We start from the raw sequence: 25,440 nt of genomic DNA, 5'->3' as shown, positions 1-25,440 counted from the left end.
TGAACACTAGGAAAAGATGATGTTAGAATTCAAGAAGAATGCTAACACTTAGCAAAGTAGATTGATCGAGAACAAGTGAGAAGATCAAACAAATGCTCCTAAGAAATAGATAGTTGTAGCAATCAGTGATAGAGTATTTTTGCCCCCTCGGGATCAAAATTGAAATGAGGTAAGGGGATGCAAAAATTGGCTAGACATGAGAAAATTAGAATATAGAAATGTCCAAGATGACAGATAGATGATTAGAACCCAAGAATGACTAGAAAAAAAATGATAAAATGCCCCAGTTTGACTAGAGTTGACCTTGAAGGATATAGCATAAAAATTAGGTCGAAATGAGTAGAAAGGTGATTTTAGACATGAAATAGTGAATTTAAGTAGATATGAAGTATGGAAATGATGAAGACATGAAGAAATGAAGATGCCCCAGTGATGATTCAGAGATTAGACCTCAAAAGGTCAGCTAACTGCTCAAAAGAAAGTAGAATTTTAAAAGACAATTTTGACCATCAAGATGAACTCAAATTTGGATTTCGATCTCGAAAATGAATCTAGGACATTGAAATTATTTAAGACATCAAAACTTTATATAATTTGATGATAATATAGAAATGAGATGAAGTGAAAGATTAAGAAGGTGAAAAGACATGAACAAGAAGAAAGTAAAGAAATATATGAAAGGAGTTAGCCGATATGTCCACAAAAAGATGAAGAGAGAGCAAGAATATAAGATTAAGCTAGAAAATGAACCTACAATGCAAGCTCATATGCAAAGTGGTTTACCAGCAAGAAGTGCATAACATTTAGACTCTGAATTTCATCATTGAGCATTTATTAGGGACATCGTGAGATCATACAACCATCACTAGTATAACTATGAGTATATGAATATGATCGATATTAGATAGGTATGTGGAAATCCAATCTAAGCATCATAGACATGTAAGTCAAGATAACTACGTGATTAGATTCCCTAAGTTTAATTTAGCAAGATTACGCCTATATTAAGGCATAAGCGCCAGGATAAACCCTGAGTGTGGTCTTGCAAAATAGTCAAGGATGATACATTTATAAGTCAATATGTTGAATAGGACCAGCATAAATGCTTACAACACTATAGACAAACAAAAGTATACCCACAAGCAGAAATCCAGAAAATATGTCCCATGCCCCCAGTCTTCTAGTCAATGACATCCTCGAAAGACTATTAGGGAGGGAACACATGGCAAAGAAATCATCATAGATAGCACACAAAGTAGATAAAGATCAGCATAGCTCAGTCATTTAAGTGTTAAAGTATGTGTGTGTAAGTCACTTGGCCATTTCTTTCAGACTTGATTCTAATAGTGAGAAATATTGCAACATCGGAGACCATAGGTACACTATCTGTAAAGTGTTTAAAAAACACTTGATGTCAAAGTGGGTGGGGGTAGTGTTGAGAAACACTATTTTGTGAGTTATCAAAGAAACCCTAATGCACAAGAATACCTCAATAGGTGAAGCAGTTGTGCCCCCAAGACAAGGACAAGAAACAATTCCAAGCTAGGAAATGTGTAGCAAAATAGGTGATTGAGACTGATAGACATAGGTGCAAGGGTTTCAAGTAGTGCCTGTTTCCAGGTGTTCACCATTTGATAGATTTTTTTAAGACTTTTCAATTTTTTTTGTATTTTTTAATTTTTGAATTTTTTTGGTGATACATCAAAGTGCCTATTGCTAGGTTTTCACTAAGATGATCATTTTTCAGGACATTTTCTGATTTTTAGGATTTTTTTCAGCATCATATATGATTTTTTTGATTTTTTAGAATAATTTAGAGATCACTAGTTCTTAAGCAAGATCACATCATTTTCTCCCAATGTCTAGCAAGGTATAGGAGACAATGGAGAAACAAGCTTAATGGATAAGTAAAGATGCATAAGAAAGGAATGTGAAGCAAGTGAAAGTGATCCTCAAGAATTGACTCCTCAAGATACCCAAGCTAGGGAAAGAGGTGAAATAGTCATATGAAGCATGTTTTGGATAAGAAATGAAAGTAATGAGCAAGATAGCATGTAGGATAAGCGATGAAGCCAACAAGTGCGATAGCATATAAGATAAGCGATGAAAGCTAATGAGTAAGATAGCATGAAAGCGTGTGGTCCAAAAGAGTAGCCATGTCAAGAGACCTATGAGAACCATGTTTCATTTATTATGATCAAGACCAAGGGGTCAACTAGATAGTATAGCAATGGGATAGAGCAATAAGAATAAAGCTCAAGATAGAGGCTATGAGTGAATGGGAGAGCATAATAGAAAATATCATGGATAAGATAACCAATATACAAAGATAGCTCAACATTGTCAAGATCAAAGAGAGAAGAGGGGATAGATGGATGATGGAAGAATTATGCATGACGCCTGTTTGCCAAGTTTCATCATTGTACTTATCCAAGGTGCCACAAGAAGTAGTTTTCACCATAGGATGGATTTATTTATCTTTACTTTTGCTATCAAGGTGCCACAAGAAGTGGTTTTCACCAAGGCACATTTTCATTTTCTTCATTTTTTCTATTTTTTCTTTTTCTTTTTTTGAATTTTTAGAAAGAGCTCAAGCTTTTTGAATTTAGATAGTGCTCCTATAGGAAAGATAAGCCATGATAAGCCAAGACCATAGAAAGGTATGCTCAAAGATATTGATAGGGTGATAAAAGGGAAATGGGAGTAGGAAGAATATATGGAGGATAAGAGTTCATGTATAGAAAGGAGGTGTAAGCTTTAGAGGATTTCATGTGGGTAGCTAAAATATTGGACAAGATCAACATTGACACACACCTTGAAGGGTATTGGAACAATGGAGGAATCATGGATGTGATAGCTTGAGATTTAGATGTATGAGATGGTAGAAAAGATTTGGAAAAAAGTGGAGTGGAAGGCTTTGGAATATTTTTAGGAAGATTTTTGGAAGAAGATGGAATAGAAGCCGTTGGAAGCTTGAATGTCAACTTTGAAGTATTTTCAATATTCAAGTCTTCTAAAAGAGACTTGGGAATCCACATAGCTTTAGATTTTCCTCGTTCTTTGGGTACTTGAGAGTGCCTTTGTATAATGATGGATTTAGGAACCCATATTTTCTTTGGTTTAGCTCTTTGAGTAGTGGACCTTTGCGATCTCTTTTGTGCATTCTCCTTCTTAGCATTCACATGTCGATTAGATGGGACATAGTGATCTTTATTTTTCAATGGATTCTTATGTTTATTCTCACTTCCAAAGGACTTGGGATTTGTGGATGAATAAGGCTGATATGACTGGTTTAGATGGATAGATGGGTGAAAAGTCATCAAAGATGAGTGTCTTTGTTGATCTTGAGGTAATATAGGAGAGCTAGGGAATGAGTTATGAGTGAATGTAGGAGATGGAGGAACATAAGGCCCCAATATGGATGGAAGGTTTGAATGCTTTAGCTTAGATGGATATGGACCAAGGATAGATTTAGAAGATGCAGAGGTATATTGGAAAGGGATATCAACATCTTTAGAGTGAGCAACATGGTCAAAGCCATCAATAGAATCATGAGTACCTTTCATAGGAACAACATTTTTAATAGAAGCACTTGAAGCTTGAACAAAATTTTGAAGTGGATGTGGAGAAGTAGAACATGAGGGGATTATTTGATCTTGACAAGTAGCTTTGGATAGCATATGAAGAGAAATTTTCTCATAATTTTTAGTAAGCTCAAGTGAGATAATGGAAGTGGTATCTTCATCATACTTGGGGGGTGGACAAGATATAGGATATGGAGGGGGAAAATATTGAAAGAGATGAAAGGGTGCTTGATCTTGATCTTTCTTGAAATTTATAGCTTTTTCTTTTTGAGAGTCCTCTTGACATGGAGCCACTTCTAAGGACAAGGGAGAATGAAGAGTGAATGGAGTAGTGCTTGGATTAGGTATAGTAGTGCATGAAGGTTGAGGATGTTTAGGATTAGTAGCATGGAAAAGGTTTGCAGCCAAGTGAAGGTTAGCTTGAGTTTCTTTTAGAGATAGCCCTTGAGGATACACGTAGTCAATGTGGAAAACATTAGATTCCCTATTTGATGGAGGCATATTGGAAAGATTTGAAGTGTTGGGAGATGCACGAGTGTTGGAAGAAGTGGAAGATGTAATAGAGCTGCTACTAGACATAGGTTCATTAATGTAATCTTGCTCATGAAAAGTATCCTCATCGCATGAATCATTAGAGGTATCAATAATTCCATTATCAATAAGATCTTGGATTTTATGTTTTAGCTCAATGCAATCTGAAGTAGCATGGTCATTAGATCGATGATAGGCACAATAGGTATCCAATAATGGATTTCCATAGGAGCTAGACTTAGGTAACGTGATGATCTTATTGTCAAGAAGTTTTTGCAAAGTGTCATCATAAGAATCTTCCAAGGGAGAAAAAGTTCTATCAAAATTATGTCTAGAGTCCTTTTTTTGTTTCTCAAGTGAATGGTATGCATCCATGTATTTATCATTAGCTTTGTCAAAGATAGGTCCATCATGAAATTTTAGCATAGGATCAAAGGAGGTATCACTTGCTTGTTCTCTAAAGAGGTCTTTAGATCTAGAAGATGAAGACATTTGATGTCTTGAAGTAGAGCATGTAGACTTAGAAGAAGAGGATGACCTCAAAGAAGGTGACTCACATGCATGTAAAGACCTTAAGGAAGATTCATGTAATGATGCAATCTTCTCCTCTAACATTTTCTCAAGTTTAGACTTCATTTCTATCATGTGCTTAGAGAGATGAAGGTAAGAAAGATCATTTGTCTCTTCTATTTCTTTGTATTGCACATATAGATCTTGAAACTCTTTAGTGACATGGAGGATATCATGATCATCTAGATTCAATTGAAGTTTGGTAGCACAAGGTTTAGATCCCATAGTTTTAGATGCAAAGCCAAGCATAAAAGAGCCTAGAAGATAACTTGATGTTGAAACTATAGGAGGTAGAGTGTTCACTTGCCAAGATAGTAGAGAGAGATTAAAGTGACTTGTCAAACAATGTGTCTAAGAAACTTACAACATGAATGACTCAAGTCAATAGCTAGGCAAGATGCCCAAATAGCCAAATAAATAGAGCAAGCAGGGTGACAAGTGAACAAATTTCCCAACCCAAGAGTGTAGTTAAGAAATCAAGGTAACCATTTTAGCAAAAGGATAACTAGCAAGCATGCATAGACCATGAAGATAGAAAGACCAAGAGCACCAAGACCAAAGAGTCACTTTAAGAATGTTCACGAACTAGAGACATAGAGAATAAAAATCAAATGATGAGACTCCCCTTAGCAAGAAACACAAGAAAATGTTTGCATTTGATGTTTTGACTTGGTTGACAAAGTTTGACAATAGTTGATAGCATAGAAAGTTTGATGTTCAAAAAGAAATTTCTTTCCAAGCAAGATAGTGACACATGGAGTAGTCTTCAAATAATCAAGCAAGGGACAAAGCAACCTTGCATGATACAAGCATATGTGAGGTCTTAAAAGAAATCTGTATAACTATCATCATGTGTATGTTCCAAAGATTTCCACAGGTCTAGCACATTCGAGAACACATCAAGCAATATCTACCTAAAGGACATGGTTCATTACTCAACAACTTGGCCCACGCTTGATGATCCTTTGCCTCACACCAAGTGGTCACCCACAAGAGATATTGTCTTTGTCATGGAAATGCCATAAGAATAACCAAGGGAACACATATGGTGAGTGTAAATCTTGGGGTGATCTATGTAGTCCACTAGGATCAATCCTTGCACCAAAAAGTTGAGTGGCTAAAAAGGGTAGTTACTAACTTAGGGTGTGTAGATAGGGCTTTCGTTCATAATGTTCCTCTTTCTCCCAATTATGGGACACCTCACCTTGCAATGAGTGACCGATCTCATGATCACAAGAGTACCTTAAGCATTCTTGCCTAGTGATCTCCCTGTGGTCGAAATCCCATAAGCGATCACACTAGGCAAATACAAAGACTATGTCTACCAAAGTTTTGTGTCTTTGGTAGCCTTGAGTTTATAGTGGGTTGGAAGAGCTAGGTAATCTGCTTGTCCCCACTTGGGTCGTTCCTCTCAAGTTGTCTGAGAGCAGGCCCTATAAAGGATTCTAATTACACAAAGTGGATCAACTTTCAAAAGTCAATATTTTTGGTTCACCACAAGGGTGAAGAGCATACTCTCCTATTCCAATCATTTTCTCCCAAACACACTAGGAAGATTCAGTTACCCCTTGCTTTTGAAATCAAATGGCAAGTCAAGATTTATGATTCACCACAAGGGTGAAGAGCATACTCTCCTATCACCAAAAGACTCCAATCACAAGTTTTATGTGCCTATAAAAAATGAACAATTAGTCAATGCCACACATGAAAACAAAAAAGCAATAAATTTTGAGTTTTTATGCTTTGGGCAGCCCTGCAAATAATGTTAATAGCCCTTGCGCATTTGAAGCTTTGAAATGCATTCTTTTTATGCAATATTTCAATTTTTTTCGTAAGGATGGCAACCTGTAATCATAACTTGTTAGCACCAAAAGTTAGTGTGAAATAACATAAAAATTTGCAATAAAAAGTGGTTAGTTTCCTCAAAAATCCAATTTATCTTCCAACCAAGTGCATGCAAAGAAAGTGCAAGTTAATCACAAATGCTCTCATTTTTACTCTTTGATTTTGACCTAGTCAAAAAGATTGGACTTGTTTGCTATGATTTTAGATCCAAAAATAGAAATAAAAAGAAGAGACCCATACTAAAAATTAGAGAGCTTTCCAAAAATGTAAGAAATTCAAAAAAATCTCTTCATTTTCTCCCTAGAGATTGATTTTGTCAAAATAGGCTAGATTTATCAAATTGAGTTTTTGATCCCTAATACGACCTCAAAAGTCAAAATACAAAGAGAGTAACCCTCTTATAATTCAAACAAATTTTCGAAAATATAAGTTTTTCTGAAAAATGCACTGATTTGTGATCAGAAATGACTTTTTATGAAAAACAAAGAAAAAATCATAACTCTAGAAAATCACATCAAAATGCTTTAAAAATCGGACTAAGACATTTTGAATTCATATTTAACTTGCAAAAAAAAAATTAGAACCAAACTCCAAGTTTTTTAAAAGATATGATCAAATCTTTAAACCAACTAGATTTTTGGCCTTCAAACCAATCTACTTATGGGTTGGCCTTAAAACCCAAGTGATAATTCTACAAAAAAACTTGATTAGATCCAATATGCTGCTGTAAAAAATAGAGATGAAAAATAAAAGAAAATGGAGCTAAAAACTTGATTCAAGCCCCATGGTGGGTGCCAAAAATGTACACTCAAAAGTGTCCCACTCTAAACCCTTCTATCCAAACGATTCCATGAGTTCAGAATGCTTGGATGCTGGCTTAGAGCTCCCTATCCACAGAGTGAAAGAGAGTATATTTCAAGAATAAGAAGGCTCTCAGATGAGCTTTAGAGATACTCTTATTTCTAGTAAACCATGCAATGGGAGGTTCTTTGAGACAAGAGCAAGAGTGCAAATATCTTCAAGGAATCCCTCAAGAATGCAATGTAAGTATGAAAACTAAGCTAAGATGATAATGCAAAATGAAGCTATGCTAAGCATGAATGAGAGTATTACAAAACAAAATATTTAAGCTATGTGAGATAATTGCAAGAATGAAAGCTAAACTAACATGCAACTATGCTAAGAATGCCATATGATCCTATGCTAATATGATGGAATGAGATAATGTAGATAAGAAGTGAGAAGTTCTCCACAAAGCTCCCAAGAAACCTGTTAGAAAACTTGCAGCATAACAATATTCAAAAGATGGATTGGATTGAGTGGGAAAGCTCTCTCCCTTTTAAAGATGTATGGATGGTAGAGATCAAGATAAAGATGGTGGATGATCAACGGTGGAATTCAAAAAAAGGAGTGATCCATGTGCACACACAAGTCAACCAATAGAATATAAGTTGACTTGTCATATAAGACAAAAGTCACAAAGCCTTTTCTTTTAATTGCAAAATAGAAAAAGGACTTTATGTGTGCACTTTAAGTGGGTTAGAAGAATGGGGTCTTTTATTTAATTAAAAGAGGACATGTTCTTTTAATCAAATAATGAACTTAGGATAGCATAGTCAAACTATAGGTTATAATCAAATAAATTGATTATTAGCAATTTGGTCTAGGTAAATGATTAAATTAATTTAGCCAAAATGTTAAAAAGGGGGCTAATAGTCTAGATGACCATTTTTAAGTGATTACACCTAGGTGAATTTTTCCCTAAGGAAAATTCTTACATGGTATCAAAGCTATACCAGATTCTTACAAATTTAATAAAATATGATATGACCTCATAAGTGCATATTTTTAATTAATTGAATAATTAAATTTAATAATTAAAATAAGGATATTATATTATTAAATTAAATACATTTAATTCCTAAATACATTAGCTAAAGGGGTAATTTTAATTTAATCAAAGTATGAAGACTTATAATTAAATTAAGCTTAATCAATATGTTTAATATAGCTATTTTGAGTTGATATTTAGGAATTGAATAAAGAGTGTGATTAATGCAGATTAGGGTTTTCTACATTTGACACTTAGGTCAAGTAGTGAGTATCAAAATTAGAATTTCCTAGTGAAATAGGACTTAGGTATGATTGAATAGACTAGAATTGGTTAACATAGCAATGTGCCAATTTTGGGGTATTACATTTGCCCCTCTTTGAATGAATGTGGGAGTAGAATGTTTGATTCAAAGAAATCATAAGTATGAAGCATAGATCAAGAAATGAGTTTGGTTCTGAAATTAATGATATAGAGATCAATTGATAATATTTTAAAGGTTATCTCCATAATGAAGCTTAACCTTAGGGGATCTAGATAGAATACCTAGATACAAAGATGTGATAGCACAAAGATTGTCGAATTTCATAGAATTGTTCCCAGAATAGGACTCAATCCTCAAGATTCAGGGTTTAGATTGTCCTGATACCTATCCACTAAAAGATGACAAGATTGATGAGGATTCATAGAATCATCCCCAGAGCAAGGCTTGATCCTTAGGAGTCAAGGTCTAGACTACCTTGATACCTTTCCATTGAATAGTTATTGAAAGCAAGAGCCTAAAATTATCCCTAAAATAATGCTTAATTCTCAACAAAAATAAGGATTATCTCTAGAATGAAGCTTAATCCTTAGCAAGAATTTGGAATTATATCCAAAATATAACTTAATTCTTGAAAGCTAGATAGAACACCTAAATATTGATCCATAAAAGATAATAAGACTTATCAAGATTTATAGAATCATCCCCAGAATGAGGCTTGACCCTCAAGAGTTGGGGTTTTGACTATGCTGATACCCATCCATCAAACTCTAACAAGGACTACTATAAGATGTGATTAGCTAATCAAAAGATGAGATAGATGGTGAGGATGTCTCTCCTTGTATGAAGTCAATCTATATCCACACAAAGAAGTACCAAGCCAATACTTCTTCATCTAGTGTCATGGGTTTCCTCACATGGAAGGTACTCAAGTTTCATGCAAGAAGCCCTAATTTTAGTGCATTTTCCACTTATAGTTTGATCATTTTTTGTATGATGAAGTGCATACTTGCGTGAAGATGTGAAATTTTGTTCGAGATCTTGGAGTTCTAAACAAAATTATAGCATATAGTGGTAGTTAAAATGTTTAAAAATTGATTTGTTTTTGTAATTTTGTGTTTTCATTCATTATATTCATGTATCTGAGTTTGATCATGTGCCTATTCTTCTCTTGTGCATGCAAGTTACATTTCCCATTGTTAGATTTTGATCCCATTCCCCACCATATGGAGCTTTACTACAACAGTTAGATGAGGTTGATATGGCTCATATTGATTCACTTGGATTATCATATCTTTTCTAGATCTAGTGTTGCTAGTGAATCATGGCCTTTTGACTATATTGGTGGAGCATTTCCATTTAAGATGAACACCTTTTATCTACCAAAAGGAGAGATAACAATAACACCCAAGGAAATCTATAGGATATTGTGCATCCCATTCCATAGGCCACAAGTTGTGCATGAAATAGTTCCACTGATAGGTACAGTGGCATTAAGGGTTGTCTTTCACAAGGATTTCATCATGGGTTGAGCCATCACATGGGATGAGCTAGTACACACATATGGGACCACTCATAGGTTACCAATAGTTTTGGGCATATTCATTAGCTGCTTCCTAATGCCAAATAGAGGTCAGCATGGATTGGAGTGTGGATGGGGCTGGATATTATAGATGATGCTAGAGACACCAGAGAGATATAAGTGGGGTTAGTACATACTCACCAACATGTTCTACCAAATTCATGAGATCATTTATCATGAGAGAAAGAGGATGGCTATTGGGGTCTATATTCTTCAAATATTGGCATGGGAGCCCTTACCAGTAAGAAGATCCATTTTTGTAGATGAGTGGCAGCCCATGGAGCCCTATATATGTTGGTATAGAGGCTAGTAGACCCAAACACCTCTAAGGAAGACTGAGTAGTGGAGAGGCCAACTAGATGACTTGGTGGCAATAGTATGGCATCTATGGAGAGAGATAAAGGATTAGGATGATGTACCCTAAGAGCTAGGACACATGTTAACTTCTTGACCACTTATAGGTTGCTTAGTGTAGATCATAGAGAGATTCCCACTAACTCATGTATGGTGAAAATATAGGCAGCCATAGGATATATCACAGGAGTACTATTCATATGCATGGTTGGCAATAGATCTGGACCATGGTGGTCTCCAAGGTTAGACCAAGGTCGGTCAATGATTGATGTACATAACTTAGTTATGACACAATGGGATTACCGAGTGGTAGTGGAAGATGGGTGGATGACTCCCACATATCATACCTATTTTGTGTCATCCCTTCCCCTAGTTCATAGATATAGTGGGGATGGCCATACCCATTTAGCTAGTATAGGCACCATAGAGATCACCATTATAGCCATAATAGGAGAGGACTAGTCAAAGGACTTTGTAGATGCCCATTCCTCCTTAGGAGATGAGATTAGACCCATGCACTAGAGGAAATGGCATAGGATAGAGACATCCTCAAGCCGAAATGGTCTCCCTAGGAGCCATAGGATGAGATACATAGATGCCTTGCATAGGGGGGCAGCTAACTGAGTAGCCAGAGTAGGGGTTGGGTGAAGATGAGATGTAAGATCAGCCTACTATAGAGCCCCAAGGTATAGATATCCTATCATAGACCTAGGAGGCCCTTAGGAGAGTGAGAGAGCAACTTTAGGTAGTGTACCAATAGCTGGGTGAGCTCCATATATAGGTTGTCATGAGAGAAACCTAGATCATAGAGTGAGATCATGAGATCCATAGGCTACAAGAGAAGCTAGAAAAGGAGGCTCAGAGATTAGAGCAGTAGTAAGACAAGATCTAACTATAATCAACTAGAGTATCATACTATTTTGTAGCATATGTGATAGTTGTGTTAGATAAGGTAGAGTAGGTGACTAGATTTTCTTAGTATGCGTGAGATTCAAGAGGTTCATAGCCTCTAATGAGACATTATATGCCTCCTCCTCCTCCTTTGTTTCCAACGGGGGTTGAGGGGGAAGGAGAGAGTTAGCTCTTTTTATCCTAATTTTGATCTATCTTGTATCAGTTGGTGTACTAGCATTAGTTTATACCATTTTTGAGATTGATAGCACTGGAGTAGCATCTATTTTTTCACTAATCTATACTTTTAACTTTACACACACACACACACACACACACACACACACACACACACACACACACACAGACACACACAAACGAGATTTTTTATTCAAGTACCATTTGCCTATGTCAATTTCTCTCTTTATAGTTTGTTGTACATGATATGTTTATGTTATGGTTTATGAATGCAAATTTGATATGATGTAAGAATGTTGTGGAGATGAGATGAAACATGATAGAATGTATGAAATTCACAATGTGAATGAACTAGCATCTCATGTAGTTTTTTAGTTTTGTTGATAGTGTGAGGTATTCCCCAAAGATCGATAGGATGAACCAAAGAAGTGAAGGCTTGTGTAGCCGTGAAGAAATGTGATACTTTGAAGAAGCCAAAAATCCCTCATCACAAAGGATGCACATAGATTAATGATTCAAACCATGTGCTTACAATGTAGCCTTGTGCTAGATGGAACCCTAGGTCTAGTTACCAAGCTTTGACAATTATCATCATTGAGTATGTAGATAAACCCCAAATGTCATACAATTCTCACTAACATTGCTATTATAGGAATATGAATAGGACATTTTTTCTAGTTTTGTTGGGATTAAATGTAAGCATTTGAGGCACTAGAAGCTAGAATGACTAAAACATTTATCCCTTTAATGTAGTGAGTGAATATAAGCATCATAGCATAAATGCTAGGATGACCAAAATATTTATTGCATGCAAACACACCAAACACATGAGAGGTCCCTCATATTCCCATAAATTAGTAAGTTTCCATTCACAATGATCCTTGTGTTCGTAACCTAAGACAAAGTGTTCTAGATATACTCGCAGTGACCCATACATTCACTTAGTAAGACAAGTATTAGTATTTGTTAGAGTAATTATTTTGTTTCACTTATTAATTAGATCATCTTGATTTAATTAATTAAGTGATTTATTACTCTAGTTCTAAAGCTTGCTTTTAGCTGTGTATAATTAATATTTTATATTAATTATAATGTGCAAACCTAGTTAGGGTTTTGTGATTCCTTTTATAAGGATGCACTTCTTTGTATTTTTTCATTCACTTATTGGATCATAATAGAGATTTCTCTTTGCATGTCCATAATATTTCTCTAGATTTTTGGCCTCCATAATTTTATCTTGCTTCTATTCTTTACTTCATACATGTGACAAGGTTATGCATGCAGGTGTTCTTGGGAGATTAGTTTTTTACCTAATCTAACATGGTATCAAAGTGGTCTTGCTGCTCGTTGTTCGTGTTTTGTTGAAGTGTTTCAGAAGTAGGATTTTTCAAGGGTTTCAAAAGTTTTTAATGTGGATTTAGGGGGGACCTTTTCTTTTGGTCACTTTGGGCTCAAATGGACATCACTGTTCTATTCAGAGCACCCAAAAACCCCAGAATCCATATAAAATTTGTCGATTTTGGACAACCTTGGCCCAAGATGCAAAAAAATTTGTCATATAGGGTCGTACAACCTCTACACATAGTAAGAGGAAAAATTTTACAAAAATAAAATAAAAAGGGGTTTAAAATCCCACTGGCAGTTTACTAACCACAGCGGAACCGATGGCAATTACCACCTCAGTCACCGTTGCGGTCATCGCTAGCAGTTACCACCCAGCGGCCCACAGCAGCTCTGCGGCGGCTCCACCATAGTGGTGCCTCTCGGCCTCCTCTGCTACTAGTAGCTCCACCACCTCCTCTGCTCTGCCTCAGGCAACAAGGGTGGTGTGGTTTTTAAAAAGATTTTTATTTTTATTTTTATTCTTTTATTAAAAAAAATATTTTTTCTTGCATTCTGAAGGCCTTGGAGGTTTTTTTTTCATAAATTGATCATACGAACATATTTTTTCAATCCAAAAAATGCACTAGAAAGTTGGTTCCAAGATAGAGATGTTGGTATAGGTGGTTTTGAGTTTTGATGCAGTTTGATTGCTTGTTTTGGCAATCAAAGCTAGATGTTCTAGTTTGCATTCTAGGAGCCATATCTCGCTCATCCAAACTCTTTTTTGGGCTTGCCAGATATCATTGGAAAGCTAGTTCTATGAGTTATTCAGTTGTAGAGGTCTTTTATCCAGATTCTACTCCAAGTTCTTTCTTCTTTGAGTTTTGCACTTTTGCACTCTGGTGGATTACTTGGATTCTACAAGTCCTGGGATCTCTTCTTCTGTTCTTTTGGCTCACTCTTTTTTCTATCTTCTGAGCATTGTATGCTTCTCTTCTGTTGCATTCTTTTTTCTATAAACACACTAAGATAAAGTGCCTACTTTTGCATATTTGGGATCTTGTACACCTTGTGTTTGTTTGTACTCACACTCAGTTATAAAGTGCCATGAGGGTCATGATGTTTTTCCATTTTGTGCTCATCCACCTTTGTCAAGTGAGCATTCCTTCCATGACATTAGCCCATGCTGTGTGTTGGTGACACCACCCTTTATCTTGTGCTTGTACTTCTATTGCACTATTGGTGTTCCTGATTCTTCTTCTTGTAGATGTTTTTGGCATTGAATTTCAATGTTCCTGTCACCCCTCTCCCTATTAAACATTATGGGGGGGTTCACCTGTTGGCTCTATTTCTTCCTTGGTTCAGTTGAGTGATCTACGTATTTAGTTTTTGTTCCTATGTACTAGGCAGATGCAGTGGCTAGGCACCTATGCCTTTCGGTGAGATGGTTCATCTACTATATAAACACTCATTCATTCCTACTTTTGGAGGTCACCTCTTCAATTGATCAGCTCTTCAGACTTTTTCTTCTCTACCTGGTCATGCACTATTTCAGTGGGGGTTCCAACAATTTCTTCTAATAGTGTTTGCAGCTTCATGCTTTAGAGATGCTTCATGCTCTTTCTTGTTCCTTTCTTTGGGACATTTCCTAGATTGGAGGCTTTGTTTCCTTCATCTAGTTCATTTCCTTGTATTGGGTACCTGATCAGGCCTTATTGTCGGGACCCATTTTCCTACTTTCATAGCTTTGCTAGGTTAGCTTCCTCCTGAGCTTTGCATAAGGGGGGGTGTTAGAGTAATTATTTTGTTTCACTTATTAATTAGATCATCTTGATTTAATTAATTAAGTGGTTTATTACTCTAGTTCTTAAGCTTGCTTTTAGGTGCATATAATTAATATTTTATATTAATTATAATGTGCAAACCTACTTAGGGTTTCATGATTCCTTTTATAAGGATTCACTTCTTTGTATTTTTTCATTCACTTATTGGATCATAATAGAGATTGCTCTTTGCATGTCCATAAGATGTCTCTAGCTTTTTGGCCTCCATAATTTTTTCTTGCTTCTATTCTTTGCTTCATCCATGTGATAGGGTTATGCATGCAGGTGTTCTTGGGAGATTAGTTTTTCACCTAATCTAACAGTATTTACTATAGCATAAAGAGTTCACTTGAACAAGCAAGGAAAAGAACCAACCTCAATGAAGAGTCCATATAAAAGGAGTCGAGGTACACATGACCATCAATTACAAGATGGAGGCTCCTATAGTTGAGACCCTTTATATGGATGCTTCAAATTATTCGAACTAAACCAAAAATAGAAAGAAAAGAAAAGATCACACCCCTAGTCCTTTCTTCTCTAATCAAAAGTGACATTATCAAGTCTCTCAAAGAGACATGATAAAGTAAAATCAAAACAAACAAAGAAAATCTTAGTGTATCGAAACAAGTTCATTGTTTTTTAAGTTATGTTTTGTTTCATAGGATTGATGTCAAGTGTCAATGTTCATAACATATATGCAAGAAATCTGTTGAGTAGGCTAACAATAGTAGACAGACATAGTTAGAAAATATGGTGACTGGAGTCAAAGATGAATCTTTAGTAAGAAGAACCTTACTAGGGAACTAAGTGAGAATAGAAAGATATAATTAGGACAACTAGTGACTAACACGACATATCTTCTATGAGAGGAATCTCTAAAAGTGACATGAGAAATAATAGGAAGACATAGTTAGAACAACTGGTGACTTACGTGAGAGATTTCTATGATACAGTAGGGTGTTGCCCCTCGAGTTATGACAAGATTCAATCCATTTGATACATGAGAAAAAGCAACAAACTAAAGTAGGAAAGCAACTATAAAGGAAGTCAAAAGATGCACTGTAAGCTATAGCATTGGGAAAAAGAGGTGCCTATTTACCATGTTTTCCCCTTCTTGGCAGAGCTCCTTTTTTTCCTACCATGATGCCTAGTTTCCAGGCTTTCATCAATGACACTTTTATTTGTTTTTCAATTTTTTCTGTATTTTTCTCTTTTTAAATTTTAAATTTTTTATTTTTCAAAATTTTCAATTTTTTAGTATTACCAAGGCACTTATTGCTAGGTTTTCACCAAGATAATAAAATTTTCAAGACTTTTTACAATTTGTAGATTTCTTTCAAGACATTTAAGTATATATATAGAGCTCTTAAAATCATATTAGCTATAGAACCACTTCAAATGGAGAGTGTTGATGGACTCCTTGAGAACCTCTCCCTCGATGGTAGAAAGTTGGTAAGCATCGGATCCTAACATTATAGTGACTTTATAGGAACCAAGCTAGTTGGGTTCAAACTTCCCTTTTTTTACATGTTGTGTTGATTCTTAGGGTTTTCTCTCATAATGAGACCACCCAATTAGAATTCGTGTGACTTAACTATCTTATTGTAGCTTCTAGACATATGTTGCTAATAAACTTGAAGATGATCACACACCACTTGTCAGCATTCATCTAATAATTCTAGCCCTTGAAGCTAAGATATTCTATAATCATCATCAGTAATGAGGCCCTTCATGGAGATTCCTAAAGTAGGAATCTCAATCTTAATTGGAAGCACAACATTCACTCTATATACCAAATTAAAGGGCATTGTACCCATTGGAGTTCTAATACTTGTCTGATAAGCCCATAAAGAAAGATTAATCTAAAAGTGCTAGTCCCATTTAGATTTGTTAACTATATGATGCAAGATCTCAAGGATCACCTTGTTAGATGCCTCCACTTAACCAATACCCTAGGGGTAATGAATAAAGGACCAATGTTGTGTGATTCTAAACTTTTTGCATAACTCCTTAAGGTCTATTTTTTAAAAACTATCCTCCATTAATAGTAATAATGGAGAAAGGTATACCATACCTACATATGATGTAACTAATAATGAACAGAGTTATATTTTTCCATTTTCTATAGAGAGAGGGACTGACCCTACCCACTTAATGAAGTAGTCTATAGGTATAATGATGAACTTGTGTCCATTTGAAGAAGATAGGTGAATCTGACCCACAAGATTGAAGGCCCATTATTGGAATGGCCATAGTGTGATAGATGGAATTAGCTCTTTGGCTAGAGCATGAATCAAATTTCCATGAAACTGGCATTATTTACAAGACTTTGTGTATTTGATTGCGTCTTGCTCCATATTTGGTGAATAGCAACCAACTCTAATAAGTTTATGAGTTAGTGTCAATCTGTTAGAATGAGATCCATAAATGCCCTTGTGTACATCTATTAATGTGTATTTAGACTCATCAAGTTCTCCACACCTAAGGAGTATTTTTTCAAAACCTCTCCTAAACAAGTTGTTAGCAATAATAAAATACTGTGAAGCATTGCAAATAAGGTGAAATTTTTCATTTTGGGTTAGACCCTCTAGAATTGTTTGGTCACATAAGTAAGCATATATATGGTGGTAGTAGGATGAATCATCTCTTACAATAGAAAAAACCATCTGAGATTTAGGGGAATGATAGGTAGGGTAGAGTAACTTTTCTACTAGGAACTCGTGTCAAAGATCATTCTCTAACATCTGTAACATGGAAGCAAAAGTAGCCATGGCATTAGTTACTTTTTTGTTTGCCAAAGGAATTTGTTGAAAAGTGATATGAGAAAACTATTTCTTTAGGTCATCCACCATGCATTTATAAGGGATCAATTTCTCATCCTTCATCTGGTACACATCATTGACCTAGTGGATGATTAGTTGTGAATCACCAAAGATGTTTAACTCATCTACTCTCCATTCAAATTCAATCTTCATGCCATTAATTAGGGATTCATATTCTAAAATATTGTTTGTACAAGGAAATAAAATATTGTACACCTTAGGCAGTGAGTACCTCTATCATTTTATGAATAAGAGTCTAGCATTGAATCCCTATTGTATGAAGGAACCATCAAAGAACATCACCCAAGTTTGGTGTGTAAATGTTAGAATTGATTCATTAGGAAAATCAATGTTCAATAGGAGAAGAGTCTATATCAGTGCTTTTACTTGATTACAAATTTCTTGTCCCTTGATAGCCCTTTTTTCAACATACTAGATGTCAATCTCACTTAGTATCATGACCCACTTATCTAACCATCTTGTTAGAGCTACTTTGGTAAGTAAGTATTTCAGTGGATCAATTTTAGCAAATAGTTGCATAGTATGGGAAAGCATGTAGTGTCTTAGCTTTTGGAAAGTGAAGATGACTACCAAACAAGCCTTCTCAATGATTCTCTAATTTATTTCATAAGGAATTAGCATGTAATTGAGATAGTAGATAGCTATTTCCTTGTTATCACTATCTTCTTGAGCTAGCAAGATACCTAGAGATGACTCTATTGCTGAGATGTACAGAATAAGAGACTTCTCATGAATAGGAGACATTAAGATCAATGGATTGGAAAATTATTTCTTTATTTGTATTAGACTTTGATTGCAATCTTGGCTCCAGTTATATTTCACACCTTTATGCAAAATCTTAGTTAAAGGTTGTGACCTATCTGCTAGCTATGAGATGAATATGCAAATGGATTGAAGTCTTCTTTGATATTATGAGGTGGAGGCAAGTCCATGATTGCTTGAACTTTTTCTGAATCAACCTCAATTCCTTTTGTAGAGATAATTTAACCAAGTAGTTTCCCAAACATTATACCAAATGCTCATTTCTTAGGATTAAGTCTTAGACTAAATTCCTCCATATGATCTAGGATGGGTCCCAAATCTTGAAGGTGAGTGTCACATTTTATGCTTTTAACCAAGGTATCATTGACATAGTTTTCCATTATTTTATGTATCATGTCATGTAAAATTTTAGTAACTACCCTCTAATATGTAGCACCAACATTTTTTAGAGCAAATGGCATTCCAAAAAAATGTTCCCCATGTACAAGTGAAAGCATTCTTTTCCTGATCTTCTGATGCAATTTTGATGTAACTAGAAAACCCATCCATGAGTGAGTACATTTCATATCCTACTATCATGTCTACTATCATATCAATGTTAGGGAGTAGAAAATCATCATTCAAACATGCTAAGTTTAGATCTCAGAAATCTATACAAACTCTAATAGATTTGTCATGCTTGGAGACTGGAATGATGTTTGATATCCATTTGGCATAATAAATAGCACAGATGAAACCAAAATTTAGAAGCTTTTCCAATTTATCTTTGATCAATACTCAAACATGAGGATACATTTTTCTACATTTTTGTTTAACTGGTTTAACCCCTGGTGCAATAGACAAGTGATGCATTATGAGATCAGAATCTAATCCTGGCATGTATGAGTATGTCCACACAAAGTTGATATTTTTCTCTTCAAAGAACGTAATGAATTCCTCTTTTTCTTCTAGAGATAGTGACTATGCTAGATGTATCATGTAAGGTTGTTCCTCTATTCCCAAGTTGATTGGTTGTGCTAGTTCTATCAACACTGATGATCTTTTCTAAAAATGACTAGGAAATGCATTAAATATCTCATCCCCAGGCACCTTAGAGAGGTTTTCACCTTTGGATATATCTTTTATTTTTACTATTTTAGGTTATGACACTACCATAATGTGGTTTTCACCACCAAACCTTTTATTTCTTTTCTTGTTGATTCTATGATAAGATATTTGATGTCAGCTTCAATCATGTTAATGCTTTGCTCACTAGTGGAAGATGTTATAGGTTTGACAATGTTTAAGTAGTAGGAAAGAGCATAGTCATTACAGAACGTGGTGACTTCACTAGATGCATTGGAATTCTAGTATATGAGCTTGGGATAGGTGATTTGAAGAGATGTTGTGGGTTCAATTACATTTATGTTATAATAATTAAATGATTGGACAAGAAATTTGAGACCTAGAGCAGCTTCGTCTATAAGTGTGTTTGAATGTCTTTGAGCACTAACATCATTAATCAAAGACCTAAGGACACTATTTGGATAAGAATCATTTGACCTAACCCTAGATACTTCACCTACTTCAAGAAGATTTTCATAGACATGAACTTGATTTCTATCTTTGTCTATAGTTGCTTCGAAGAGAGAATCAAATTTATACTCTCAAGAATCTTTAATGCATGGAGACAAACTATAGAATATCCCAAAAATGACGGGAACAAATTCTCCTTCATCATTTGGATTTTTACAATGGTACTCAATGAGTAAATCATGAATAGACTCTCCTTATTCTTGTTGGACATGGGGAGAATTAGTAGTATCATCAAAAGAATCACTAACACCATCAATGGTACTAATATGTATTACAAATTCATCTAGTTCTATGAAGAATTTGGCAAGATCATCAAGAATTGGATAAGGATAAGCATCCTCATTTCCAACATTGTCTTCATGGTCATTGGACTCAACTTGTGAATCATTTTTAGATGAATTCTTAGGTTCTTGTATAAATTTGTTAATCCCTAGATGGAAGGGAATCGTCTTGAAACCTAGACCATATATATCTCGATTCCTTCTAGCTATCACTTTGATAGGATCAATTAGGTCACTTTTGTTGCATCTAATAGGACTAGTACCATTGTAGCCAAAGTGTTTCATGAGTTTAAGACTTGGACCATGTTTTTCAAGAGAAATTTCATGAGACTATTTTGTGAGGTTAATTGGAGTTTCCTCTTTGTAGATCCATGTACCAATGGCTCTATTTTCACTTTATTTTTTGAGAGGGATAGTAGCTTTGACAAAGGTACCATTTTACTTAGTTTGAGGTGTCAACACAAGATTTCTCTTCACTTTAGATGGTCTCCCATAATGATGGAGAGACTTAGGAAGAGATGTCAAAGAAAACACTAGTTCTATGTGATATTCACCCATTCTAGTTTCTTTCAACTTAGGTGACTACTCAATTTGCTTTAGCTTGTTATCATGATGGTATATAGATTTCATATTAGTAGTTACAAAGTTTTCAAAAAACTTTAGCATGTTACAAATATAGCTAGTACTTGCACATATGGTGACTTTAGAACCATGAAATGAGAACTTTACACATTGATGGTAGGTGGAAGGCACAACTTGCATCTCATGTATCCATGGTCTTCCTAGAAATATGTTGTAAGATAAGGGAATGTCGAGGACCTAACAAGTGACATCCCTTTCTATAGGACTAATCCAAAGAGGCAACACAACAAGACCCAAGGATTCAAACTCAAATTCATCATATACTTTGATAGTTATCTTACAATGAGGATCAATAGAGTCTTCTCAATATTTGAATTGTCTGAGTAGAGTAGTAGAGACAATGTTTAAATTCCATTATCAATGAGCACATGATGAACATGTTTTTGGTGTATCATGACTTAAATGTGTAGAGGTTTGTTATGAGAATGACTCAGTGAATTGTCATGCTCCTCAGAAAAAGACATATAGTAAGGTGAGGTCAGATGACCTACCATAGATTGGAACCTCTCAAGATCAATATCTTGAGTTACATTTTCCTTAGTGAGGGATTTTTTGAGAATCTTCCTATGTGTAGGAAAGATTTTGAGCAATTAAAAGATCATGATTTGAGCATTTATTCATTGTAATTGATCAAGGATACTAAAGCTAGTAGCTACAAAAGTTGTTGTACATTTGGTTCCTTTCCTAGATGGACCAACAAGAGGTTTTTCTTTGTGTTTTTATAACTCAAGAGAAGAAGGAATAGGGCCTTTAAGAACTAACTTGGCATGGGAATGAATAACAAAATTGGCACAAGATTGTGATGGTTCATTGTCAAATGTGTTGGAAGTAGGGCCCCTTAAGAAAAATGGCATCTCAAGTTTAGTTTTGTCTTTTTTTCTCTTGATGGTGATAGCATCACAATACTCAACATCCACTAGTTCAACCATGTGGACTATCTCATCATCATCATTAGAGTACATATATTTGATCTTGTTATGGGATTTTTTTTTGAGTTTTGTGCCTTTTTATAGTATGGGAATAGCTCTTTGAAAGCCTTGTGATCTGAGTTCTTGTTATGTCCATCCACAACAATGTCACCATCGTCAATTAAATCTTGCACTTTGTGACACAAGTTGATGCAATTTTTGGTTTTGTGACCTTTGTTTTGGTGGTATTCATAAAATGTGGTTTCATTCCACCATGTTGGTCACAATTGTGGATCATAGTGACAAGAGTTATCTAATGAAGAAATGAGCTTTTTTTGTAGCAAGGTCTTGTAGACCACATCCAAAGGTTCACCAAGAGGTGTATATTCTTGTTTTGGGTGTGTGACCCAAGATGAATTATTTAGTTTTTTTCAAAATTTCTTGTTGTTAGAAGGAGGTTTCTCAACATTTTTGGATGCTTTAATATTTTTATAAGATTAAAAGTTGTCTTTGCAAGTTTAGGAGTAATGTTGTCAACAACTCTATCATGCACAACCTCTTGATTTTTGATCACATACTTAGATTTTTCATTATTAGAGGGACCCTCATTTGGTGTCCTTTTGAAGGTTAGTTCACCCTTTTTGACCATGAATTCCTCTATTCAGATAGCTTGTGTGACCATGTCTTTAAAGGTGCTTGGACCTTGAAGTTGAACTCTATACCCAAAATCAAGCAAAAGTTTATCTGTAAAGATATCAAGTTTTTCCATTTTAGAGATTTTACATGAGTATTTGGTGTAAAGTTGTCTCCATCTCTAAAGGAATGTAAGGAAAGGTCCCCCAACTTTCTATTTAAGGTTGCACAAGTCTTGAATGTTAACTGGGTGTTTTATGTTGTGGGAGTATTGTTGGACAAATAGGTTAGCAATCTCATCAAATATTTTGATACTAGTAGAAAAATGTGAAAACCACTCCATAGCTTGACCACCTAGACTTCTTGGGAATAGATGCATGAGATATGTTTGATTATAGATAAATTTCATAGATAAGGCACCAAATTCTTGTAAATGATCTTGGGGATAGGAAGTTCCAAAGTATTTATCATACTTAGTTAACTCAACTCCTCTTGGAAAAGGAGGCATGTCTATACTCTTTTCAAAAGGAAATGGATAAAAGAGCATCTAAGGAGTATTTTTTTGTAGGTTTATCCTTATCATGCATCATTTGGGCTAACCCTTCTTGCATGATCTTCAATTGTTTTTGCAATTTGGACATTTTAGTTTCCTCTTTAGGTGTAATGATAGTCTCTATAATCACCTAAAAATGGTCATCTAGACTATTAGCTCCCTTCTCAACATTTTGGCTAAATTAATTAAATCATTTACCTAGACCAAAATGTTAATAATCAATCAATTTGATTATAACCTATAGTTTGACTATGCTATCCTAAGTTCATTGTTTGATTAAAAGAACATGTCCCCTTTTAATTAAATAAAAGACCCCATTCTTCTAACTCACTTAAATTGCACACATAAAGTTATTTTTGTATTTTGCAATTAAAAGAAAAGGCTTTGTGACTTTTGTTTTATATGACAAGTCAACTTATATTCTATTGGTTGACTTGTGTATGCACATGGATCACTCCTCTTTTCAAATTCCACCGTTGATCATCCACCATCTTCATCTTGATCTCTACCATCTATATGACTTTAAAAGGGAGATATCTTTCCCCCTCAAAGCATCCATCTTTTGAGTATTGTTATGATACAGGTTTTCTAACAAGTTTCTTTAGAGCTTTGTGGAGAACTTCTCTTTCTTGTCTACATTCTCTCATCCATGGCATTCTAGCTTAGCTTAGCTTTCATTTTTATATGTAGCTTAAATCATATAGTCTAATAGTTAGATTGTAACACTCTCATACATGCTTAGCATAGCTACACTTTGCATCTCATTCTAGCTTAATATTCATTTGCATTGCATCCTTGAGGAACTCCTTGGGACATTTGCATTCTTGCATCTTGTCTTTGGAACCTCTCATTGCATGGTTTACTAGCAAAAAGAGTATTTTGAAGGCTCAGCTGAGAGACCTTGAATTTTAAATAAACTCTCTTGCACTCCATGGATAGGGAGCTCTAAGCCAACATCCAAGCATTCCAAACTTATGAAATTATTTGGATAGAAGAGCTTATAGTGGGACACTTTTGAGTGTACATTTTTGGCACCCACCGTGGGGCTTGAATCACTTTGGTTTTAAGGCTAACCCATATGTAGATTGGTTTGAAGGCCAAAACCTAGTTGTTTTAAAGATTTGATGATATCTTTTAAATCCCTTAGAGTTTGGTTCTGAAATATTTTTTGTAGATTGACTATGTGTCCAAAACATCTTAGTCCAATTTTCAAAGCATTTTGATGTGATTTTTGTGAGTTATGATTTTTTCTTTGTTTTTCATAAAAAGTCATTTCTGGTCCAAATCAACATCTTTTTTAGAAAAACTTACATTTTTGGAAAAAAACTTGAATTCTAAGGGTAGTAATTTTTTTGTGTTTTGAATTTTGAGGTCATATTAAGGATCAAAAACCCAATTTAATAAATCTAGTCTATTTTGACAAAATGGGTCTTTAGGGCACAAATGAAGAAATTTTTTTGAATTTCTTGCATTTTTGGAAAGCTCTCTAGTTTTTAGTAGGTGACTCTTCTTTTCATTTCTATTTTTGGATCCTAAATCATAGCAAAAAAGTCTAATCTTGTTGACTAGGTCAAAAGCAAAGAGTAAAAATGAGAGCATTTGTGATTAGTTTGCACTTTCTTTGCATACACTTGGGTGGAAGATAACTTGGATCTTTGAGGCAACTAAGAGCTTTTTTCTGCAGGTTTTACTTGGTTTTTATGCCATAACCTTGGTTTCTTTATAGGGAGTTTCTCATTTCATTGCTATAAAGAACTCATGTCAAAGCTTCAAATGCACAAGGGCTACTAAGACTTGTTTGTAGGGCTGCCCAAAGCATAAAAACCGAAACTTTCTTGTTCTTTTTATTTCATGTGTGGCATATACTAGTTAATTTTTTTGTAGGCACATTAAAACTTGTAATTGGGCTCCATTGGTGATAAGAGAGTATGCTCTTCACCCTTGTGGTGAATCAAAAATCTTGACCCACCTTTGAATTTTGAAAGGAAGTGGGTAATTTGCTCTTTTTGGTGTGTTTAGGTGACACAATTGGTATAGGAGAGTATTCTCTTCACCCTTGAGGTGAATCAAAAATCTTGACCTCCAAGAGCTGATCCACTCTATGTTTAGTTAGGATCCTTTAGCAGGCTTACTCTCAGACAACCTAAGAGGAATGACCCAAGTGGGGACAAGCAGATTACCCGACTCTTCCAACCCACTATAAACTCAAGGCTATCAAGGACACAAAAAATTGGTAGACATAGTGTTTTTGTTTTCCTAGTGTGATCACTTATGGGATTTTGACCATAGGGAGATCACTAGGCAAGAATGCTTAAGGTACTCTTGTGGTCACGAAATCAGTTACTCATCACAAGGTGAGGTGTCCTGTAATTGGGAGTAAGAGGAACACTATGAATGGAAGCCCTATCTAAACACCCCAAGTTAGTAACTACCCTTTTTAGTCACTCAA

The sequence above is a fragment of the Cupressus sempervirens genome, chromosome 6 (genome assembly GCF_028749045.1).
Source record: "Cupressus sempervirens isolate cs-2001-9-10 chromosome 6, ASM2874904v1, whole genome shotgun sequence".
NCBI lineage: Eukaryota > Viridiplantae > Streptophyta > Pinopsida > Cupressales > Cupressaceae > Cupressus > Cupressus sempervirens.
Note: the sequence above shows the minus strand (reverse complement) of the source record.